This window comes from Papio anubis, chromosome 14, assembly GCF_008728515.1.
Source record: "Papio anubis isolate 15944 chromosome 14, Panubis1.0, whole genome shotgun sequence".
NCBI classification, from domain to species: Eukaryota; Metazoa; Chordata; class Mammalia; order Primates; family Cercopithecidae; genus Papio; species Papio anubis.
In genome coordinates, this window is record NC_044989.1 from 1455747 (window position 1) to 1465375 (window position 9629).

The 9629-nt window shown below is 50.6% G+C and overlaps 1 long non-coding RNA gene across 2 annotated transcripts; it reads left to right on the forward strand.

Moving 5' to 3' along the window:
• Window positions 1-957: 957 nt before the first annotated feature.
• LOC103876668 lies at window positions 958-8013 on the forward strand. Of its 2 annotated transcripts, XR_004178153.1 has the most exons (6): window positions 958-1096; window positions 1178-1255; window positions 1757-1917; window positions 2658-3206; window positions 4535-4642; window positions 7930-8013. It is a non-coding gene; the product is annotated as an uncharacterized LOC103876668 (long non-coding RNA). The 2 variants fall into 2 exon arrangements; XR_002516480.2 differs by having other exon boundaries at window positions 1757-3206.
• The last annotated feature ends 1616 nt before the right edge of the window (window positions 8014-9629 follow it).

A 9629-nucleotide genomic window follows, 5' to 3' on the forward strand; every position in this document is an offset into this window, starting at 1 on the left:
CGCCTGTAATCCAGCACTTTTAGAGCCCAGACACAGACGGATCATGAGGTCAGGAGATCGAGACCATCCTGGGCTAACACGTGAAACCCCGTCTCTACTAAAAATACAAAAATTAGCCGAGCGTGGTGGCGGCGCCTGTAGTCCCAGCTACTCGGGAGGCTGAGCCAGGAGAATGTCGTGAACCCGGGAGGTGGAGCTTGCAGTGAGCCGAGATCCGGCCACTGCACTCCAGCCTGGGCGGCAGGGTGAGACTCTGTCTCAAAAAAAAAGAAAAAAAAAAGAACTCTACCAAGAAAAAATGACACTTCATTGGTCAGTGACAGACTATTTAAGGATAAGTATTTTTAGTCAGCGTTTAACTTATGTACATAAAAACTCAATGAAATCATAAGATAGCATTAAATAGCTTGTTTAAAATAAACCGAGGGAACTCGCCTCTTGGGAATCTTTAAAGTACAGAATGAAACAGTGGTCAGAGCCTGACTCTTTGCTTTACCACTAAAAAAAAATGTAATGCACTTTTCATGACTCTGCCATTCTTGCAGGCAATTTCATGTGCATTTTCTGACTCCCCCATCGGGGTTCAAAACGCAATACCCCAAATGCAACACCTTGGAGAATGGCCTGCTTTGAGCTGAGGGAGACCCGGAAGTCCACAGAAATGAGAAGTCCTCTCCGGCCTTCACCCTCCTTCTCCCCACAAAAGGCATCATGGAAACTAGGGCCCTTCTCCCTGAAAGCAAAAGCCATAAAACTGGGAGGGTAGCTCTCTGCCTCCCTGCTTCTCCCAGGAAAGGCCTCGAGTGTCCGTGTCCTGCCCAGCACCCAGGGGACGATCCCAGCACAGACCCAAGAAGGATTCTGCCAAGGGGCCTGGCCGGGCTCCCGGCTCACCAGCTCCAGCGCATGCCTTTCTGTCCACTCTCAGAACTCCCTGGCTCCTGCTTCCTTCCTCAGGCTTAGCAGAAGAATTCCGTGTCCCGGGGCCTTGGGTCCTCATGTGTGGTAGAAGGCCTTGGCTAAACACGCGTGCCATGCCCTCCTCTTGTCGGTGTGACTTTGGGTGCAGGAGTGTCCACCACGAGCCTTGCAACAGGTGAGGAGAAGGAAACCGTCTCCGGGATGGACTGGCCCCACATCCCTGCCTCCTCCCCTCACCCACCCTTGGTCTCTACAGGAGCGAGTTTCATCCCAGGCTGGGCCCAGTCCCCAGGACCAGCACCTGTCCGCGGAGGACCTCTAGTCCTCAGTCCTGGTAAGTAATTGGATCCCGGAGCAGCTGGAGCCTGGCAGCTCTTTCCCTAGAGCAATGATCCATACTTAACAGGTGCTCCAGGGAGAGCATAAAAATGGCCATCCCAAAGAGAAAAGCAGACAGGCCAAGCTTTGATGGGCAAGATCTGATCTGACCTTGGGTGGTAAGGAAAAAAAACTGTACTTGTAAATTAGGTTTTTTCCAAACCTTCAGTATTAGCTAAGACTTATTAGCTAAGATGGACTTTGTCTCTGAACGACCTTAGTGTTGTAATGGGATAAATAGGTCTTCCATCTTATTATTCAAGAAAACACTTTCCAGGCGAAGGTTCTTCACCTTAACCTAGTCAATGCATTTCTTCCCTTTTTCTTAAATCTTCCTGCCTCCCCCATCCATCCTTCCCTCCCTTCCTTTCTCCTTCCATTCCTTCCTTCCTTTTCTTCTTTCTTCCTCCCCTCCTCCATCTTTTCCTCCTTTCCTCTTTTCTTCTTAAAATTCAAGATGGCAGCTGCAACTCAAGCTCTCACGTGGCTCCCATTGAGAAGTTTCATGAGATAATCCAAGCAGAGAGATGACTACAGTGCCCGCCCATAGTAGTTACTCAGTGGCTTCTAGGTCCTTCTCACGGAAACCGGGCTGACACTCCTGAGGCTGCAGGGCAGGTAAGCCTTGGCCCAGAGGGAGGCAGAGAGCAGACATATGGTGCAGAACAGGCATGGTGCAGAGGTGGACGCACATTTTCCAGATTGGTTCGAATTTTTTAGGGCATCCATTTTGTGCTGTGGCCCCACCCCAGCCAGGTAAATAGAAACAAGTTCCACCTGCCATAGGATCCCCCGCCCCCTCTCCAGACACCTGACACCTGCTGCTTCTCTTCTGCAGCTGACAGCAGGGCTTCTCCTGGTGGGTCCCCAGCCCTCCATCAGCCCCTGGCTTCAGGCACTCACCCCAGCCCATCTCATGTGGCACCGTTGGCGCAAAGATGTCCCTGCTCCAGGGCTGGGCTCCTGTAGACCAGCAGAGCCTGACTGAGCTGGACCTGTTGGGCTGGAGGACTTTGCCCCGGTTCTGTTGAGTCAACTGACCTGCCTGACGATACTGCTACTGCTGTCACCCAGTGTGCAACCACAGGCCCTGTGCCCGTGTTTCACAGCTAAGGAATAGCAGATCCTGTGCGGGGAGGGAAGGAAGGAAGGAAGGAAGGGAGAAATGGAGGGAGGCAGGGAGGGAGGAAAGGGGAAAGGGAGAGACAGAGCGCAGGGCTGCTGGGCGGAGAGACCTGGGCCAGGCCAGGCTTGGCCGTGTGAGGAGCACCTGTCCTTCAGGAAGGGACCTTGAGATCAGGGAGCAGGCTGCTGACAAACGACTTATTTCTCCTCCCTCTGAACTCCCAAATTCCCAGAAATCTGCCTCGGAAGTGGGGAGAGCGGAGAGGCTGTGAGGTTGGACCGAGGGGGGCCACGGTCTCACCATCCATCCCACGTGGGCCACCCCTGGACGCTTCGTTCGCAAGCCTGGTACTGTCCTAAGATGTGGTTTGATTTTCAAGGGCGGAGAGATGGGCTCAGCCGCTGGAATGACGCTTTCCGCTGCTGGTGGAATCCAGCCCCTCCGTCTTTGGGGGATGTGGGGTCTCTGCCTCCTGCAGTGACAGCGCGAGGATGACCCGGCCTGGCCTCCCGCTCCCCAGCGCGGGCACCTGCCGGAGACGCGGCTCTGCAGCGCCACCTAGCGGCCGCCCTGCGTCTTCCCAAAGCGGAGCCTTAGGACAAAGCTTCCTTTCCACGAGGTCCCTGCAGGTTTCTGCGGAGCCGGAGTCTGAATCACTGTCTCCCGGGTGACTCCTAACCCTGGAAACTCGCTGCCGCTCCTTGGGGCTGGTGGTCATGCCAGTTGCTGCGTCAGAGCAGTTGGGTGCCCACAGGCTGAGGACGCCGGGGCCGGGGTGAGGGTGAGGCTCCACCCCAGGGCTCCAGAGACCCTGAATTTTGCACTTGACTCTCCTTAATCTCTCCCAGAGCCTGATCCTTCTCATCCCCCTGAGGTCCCCTATCTGCATGATGGAGGGGTGGGGTGCCACGATCTTAAAGACCTTCCAGTTCCCAGGGTGACAAGATTCTAACCACATTGCACATGGAACACTTTTCGGTGCAATGACCCCAAACAACATCCCGGCCTGTGCAGTTCCCACTCGCAGAGATCCAAAGTCGGTGGGTGACGACCCACGTGTGAAAAGGGCGCTAGAGAGCTGCCTGCAGTCTCATGTCCCCCGACCCCCCGCCCTCCGCGTGCTCAGCACCTGAACGTCTTCACAGAGACAGGGCAGAGTCTGTTTAAAAGGAAGCTCCGACAGTCTCCCTAGGAAGAGACGGCCGCCACCTCAGGCACGTGGACGATTTCTGGGGATGGAATTGTCGCAATAACGAGGAAATCCCCTGTGGTTTAATGGGCAGCGTCCCAAGGTGCTTGACATCCTGACCAGCACAGGGCAGCCACCTCCTGCAGAAGCTGAAAAAACGGCAAGAAAAATAGACCCATAACTAGTTTGAGTAGTTGTAATGTGCACTGAGACAAAAAGTCTTTTCACTTTTTTTTTTCTTTTTGAGATGGAGTCTCACTCTGTCGCCCAGACTGGAGTGCAAGTGGCGCCATCTCGGCTCACTGCAACCTCTACCTCCCAGGTTCAAGCAATTCTCCTGCCTCAGCCTCCCTAGTAGCTGGGATTACAGGCGTGTGCCACCAGCCCAGCTAATTTTTGTATTTTTAGTAAGATGGGGTTTCACCATGTTGGCCAAGCTGGTGTCAATCCCCTGGCCTCAGATGATCTGCCCACCTCGGCCTCCCAATGTGCTGGGATTACAGGCATGAGCCACTGCACCTGGCCCTTCTCACAATTTTAATTGCACTAAACTTCCATAGAATGCTGACAGCACATAAACACGATTATGTGTCTTTGCAGTGCTCAAGCTTCAATACTGAGAATCCAAAAATAGGATGAAGTGTAGAGTTTATTCGAACATGAAGTTTGAGGATAGCCACATAGGAAACACGGACTCCCAAAATGGAAAGTTAAAGTCTCATTTACATAGTCAGAGGCAGAGGTTTGACAGGTTGCAGCCTTTTCCAACAAGATCAGGACATAGGTTATAGTGATTGAACTTGATTGGTCATAGCTCGCTATACTTTAAGGAAGATTGTTTTAACATTCCATAAAGAAGGGTAATGGTCTTGAGGGGAGTCTCACTTCTGGTGCTATTCAGTCTTTCCTAATCATTACAGGACAAGAATGAGGGAGAGATTTGACCCGGAATAAAGAAGCAGAAGGTGCAGCTCCACGCCATGCGACACAGGCCCCACAGCCACATTCCTCTCAAGGCTCAAAATCAGGTATAGTTCTGACAGCTTTCAATTTGGATTATTTAATTTCACATCTCCCCCTTTTCAACATGATCTTTTGAAGAAGGCTTAGTAGCTGAACGCAGATTGTTTGGGATCTCTGTATGTGTAGGGGCTTAGTCCCACATACCTAGGAAGGTTCATTCCTAGGACGTTGTCTCCCATGGCTAGGGCCATGTGCCAAGCTATGCAGAACTGACAGTGTATAGGCCGAACCTGGAGCCACATGAGGGAAGTGACGTGGTGACCTGGGTCAGGCTGCACAGCTGCATCCTCCATTAATGGGATTCTGTGAGTGACAATTATTTTAGTATCTTCAGTTGTGGATTGACTCCATTGCACACCACACAGTGAAGACAAAACAGGCTAGAACCCAGCCAACGACTGATTAACAGCTTCTTCCGCCAAGTTCCCCAAGACCCACACCGGTTGCTTAACCAACTGTGTGGAGAGGGTGTTGGATCTGAAAGTTTGGTTATTGGGTTTTCATATCAGTATTTAATTTAAGGTCATTATCTGATTCATCTGGATTCGGGACATGACGTTCAGTCTTTGTGATGGTTCCCTCTGCAGCTGCAGCGAGTCTGTCTGAGGCCATAGGAGCCTGTAATGCAGCCTTTCTCATAAAAGCATCTTCGCTGTTTATTAACGCGGCACACGTGACTATCATTCGGGGCCTTTTTCAGTTCAGAGGGACACTGTCCTTCCCTTCTGGGACTTACCTCGTCCTCCTAGAGGACCTTTTATAATTCTGGTCACTCAAGAAGAGAGTTTAGATTTGTTTATTGAATCGGCCTTCAGAATCTGGCCAGTTTTGAACAATCCACAATCCATTTTGCTCAATCCACAAAGCTTCAATTTCTCTTTTCAAAGAGAAACTGTTTTCTCCCTGACCAAAATTTCAAATGGGAGAAAAAGTTCTAGAAACTCTAATGAGTAATTCAAAACAGAACCTTAACCTCTGAAAAAAAAAAATCAAAGTCTTGAATCTGGGGTCAGCAGAATCCCTGAAGAATAACAAACAAAACCCCAAACTTGCAGTAGGTCTTCCAACCTTATTGAGTTGGCAATTTGTGTGGCTCAAATACAAGTCAGAACTTCAACAAGCTGGGAGGTTCGGACCCGAGAAGGTCCTTCCCAGAGGTCCCTGTTGACTCCAGCGAGGCCAGGTGAACCCACACCATGTGTGCTGACAGCATGGCTCTGGCTGTTGGTGATGTAACAGGGATCACTGGAGGCCCACTTCACATCCCTTTGTGGTTAGCAAAATGTCAATCTTTAATCACGAAATTTGGAAAAGGTGATTCAGTATAGAGTTTGAGTGCAAAGCTTGAGGGTCGTCACCTGGAAAACACAGACTCTAGACGAATGGGCTCTGCTTTTAAAGTGAGAAGTTAAAGTTTCATGTTATAAGTAGAGACAGAAGTATAACGGGGCTGCGGCCTTTTCCAAGGAGGTCACAAGTTAAATCTATTTCACTTGATTGCTCACAGCTTGCTACATTCCAAGGAAACTCGCTTTAACTTTCCACAAGGAGGGGTCATCCTCTCGAGGGGGTCTCACCTCTGGTGCCATTCAGTCCTTCCTAATCATTTACAGGACAAGAATGAGGAAGAGATTTGACCTCGAATCAAAGAAGTGGTAGCTTCACACCATGTGGCTCAGGCCACACAGCCACGTTCCTCTCAAGGTGCAAAATGATCTTAACTTTCAACAGCTTTAGGTCTGAATTATTTAATTTCACAGGGACTTTATACCAAGGTTTTCCACATCGCACAAAGATCACTACACCTTCCAAAACCCTGCTCAGGATGTCTTAGTCACTCCTTCAAAATAGGAACTGGAAGTAAAAAGCACTGAGACTGTTTTGTTGACAATTGCTTTACTTCGTTTTTATCTTCATTAGCAGGCATTAGGCAACCGTAACCAACCTTCTAGGCAGTTGTCGATGATCACTGTCATATTACAGTGCATGTTATATATTATAAATTTCCTTCACTTTATTTCTCCTTTATCTTACAGCATTATGTTGATTTTTTTAACTATATGGAAAGTGAAGTTACATGAGCTATAAATAATTCCCCATTACATGATGAAGCCACATTACAAAAGACTCGCTATATTAGAAGAGGGCAGTGGAAAGTCTTGTTTAAAATCTTAGTGCTAAAATTCTCACTAAAATGTAAGTCACTGATAGTATCCCTTTGCCTCAGAATAAGCTGTGTTGGGAGACATAGAAATAAGAGGGGTAAGTTTGGGGGTTGCACAGACAATGCTTGCTGAAGTTTTCCATCCTTCCCTGAGCTTTGGGGATGGAGTTGGGGTCATGCCGGGTGACTTTCTGGATATCATCACTTCTTCCTCCCAGAAGCCGCATTGGATGTGTGCGCACATACGTATGTGTGATGCATGTGTGTGGTGTATGGAGAATGTGTGTGCATGTATGATGTGTATGTGGTGTGCAGAGTATCTGTGTATGCATGTGTGTGTGCATATGTGTGATGCGTGTGTGCTGTGTCTGGGTTTATGCATGTGATGTGTGTGAAGTGTGTTGCTTGTGTGTATACATGTGTCTGGTGTGGAGTGTGTACATGTATGTATGTGGTGTGCGGAGAATGTGTGTGCATGTGTGATGCATTGTGTGGAGAATGTGTTGTATGGGTGTGCATATATGATGTGTGTAGTGTGTGTATGCATGTGTTGTGTGTGTGCATATATGTGTACACATGTGTGATGTGTGTGGTGTCTGGTGTGTGGAGTATGTGTGCATGCATGTGTTGTATGTGTGTACATGTATGTGTGATGCATTGTGTGTGGAGAATGTGTTGTATGGGTGTGCATGTATGTGTGTGGTGTGTAGAGTGTGTATGCACGTGTTTGTGTGCATATATGTGTGTGATGCATCTGTAGTGTGTGCTGTATGCGTGTGTATGGGTTTATGCATGTGTGATGCATGTATGTGGTGTGTGGAGTATGTGTGCATATGTGTGTGCTGTGTGTGCATATAAGCTTGTATGATGTGTGTAGTGTGTGTATGCATGTGTGCATATATGTGATGCATGTCTGTGGTGTATGCTGTGTGTATGGGTTTATGCATGTGTGATGCATGTGTGTATACATGTGTGATGTGTGTGGTGTGTAGAGTGTATGCACGTGTGTGTGCATATATGTGATGCATGTCTGTAGTGTGTGCTGTGTGTGTGCACGTGTATGCTTTCTGGTTCCCGATGGCAGACGTCTCTGACACTGCGCCCTCCCTTCTGTGATGTGCTTTACAGACCCTGCACCTCCTGCTCAGAGCTGCCCGTGGTCCCATCCAGAGAAAGCCTGAATACTCCTCTTCAGTATCCATGGAGGGTTCATGTATGAAGCCTCTGGCTTCTGGGTCCTTATCTTCAGTGTCCTCCACAACTGGTTTCTGTGTCCTCAAGGTCACACCCGAGATTGCATTTGTACTCTGAATGTCTCTCCCTGGCCCAGGGCGCCCCTCACCCGCAGCCCCTGGCTCCGGGAGCCACCTGGGTCTACAGAGCCACATGCCCTTGCTTCTCTCAGGGGCACGATGTATCCTGGGGCCTGTGCTGGTCCCTCCTGCCCCTGCAGGCTGGGTAGGGCTTCCATCTGCTCCTGCCTTTGGGCTGTGGAAGAATCAAAAAGGAGACACATGGGAAAGTGTGGCCACTCCGGGGTGGACATCCCGCTCCCAGGCAGTGTCCAGCCCCTGCAGACACCTTAGCTTCATGGAGAGCCAGGAAGTCCCATGGGCTTTGCTGGGTTGAGTACGGATTTCCATGGAAGCATTGAGAAGGTTTAGAAAAGGAGGAGGTCGTGTTGGATTGGGGTCCAGGGACTTAAGTGTGGGGAGCCCACAAGGGTGGGCTCAGGTCCCCGGGTGACATTGTCCTGGCACTCTCTTAGGGTTACAGCCAGTACCCTGTAGGACACCTCCTCACTGGGACTGGATTTTAGGCCACTGTGGTGAGGCAGGGGGTGTTTGGGGGCAGAGAAGAGCACAGGACTCGTGGGTGCACAGGGGCTCGGAGGGCTTCCGTCAAGCTGCTGTGGGCAGTGCGGGGTGGGGAGGAAGGCTACTGGCCAAGGCAACCCACCGGGTGCAGGTTCCTCCCTGGGGCCTCCCTCTAATGTGTCACTCCACAGGGGGACCAGGCCCTTTGGAGGATGAGGAGAAGGGGCCACCCTTCTGCAAAACCCAGCTTACCTTTCTTCCCCAGGCTGCACTGAATTCTGGCGGATGTTTGAGTCATTTATTCATAATAGGAATCCCTTAAACGTCCACAGCAGGACCAGGTCAATCCTGGCCGTAGACAATCAGCTTCACCATCTGCATCTAGCAGATGCAGGAAGAGGCACTGTCATAAGTTTCAGAAGCCATGTTTCTTCAAGGTCTGAAGAGAAAATGTGTGACTGAAATGTGCTGAGTGTCACTTTCCTTTCTGGCCTCTCCCTTGCCCCTCCCTCTCCCCGACCACATCTGCCCCAGGAGCCCCTACCCTGAGGGGATGGAGGTCGAGATGTCCGGGAGCCACTGAGGAACCTGAGGCAGGTGTCCAGTGCCTCTGCCTCCGGACAGGACTTCACAGAGACCACTGGTGGCCATGGCACAGGGGCGACTCAGCCACTCCAGGCCAGGCCAATGGCAAATGGGTCCCCAAGCGCCCTGGGAGCCCGCAAAGGACCTCAGTCTCCATCTGGTGGGTGAAACGAGGCCACTGCAGATTGTGAACAGAGCTGACATCCACAGGTGGGCCCAGGACACAACCCAGGGCCAGGAAGTGATGGAGGTGGCCACCACACACCAAGCAATTAATCCACCAACATTTGCAGAGAACCGTCTATGTTACAGGCCCTGCAAAAGACACAGGAAGTTACACTCCACTGCAAAGACACGCGTACGCATGAGGCACGTGTAAGGTCATGCACCGCGACCTCTGCAACAGATGGACAGAGCTGTTCTGTG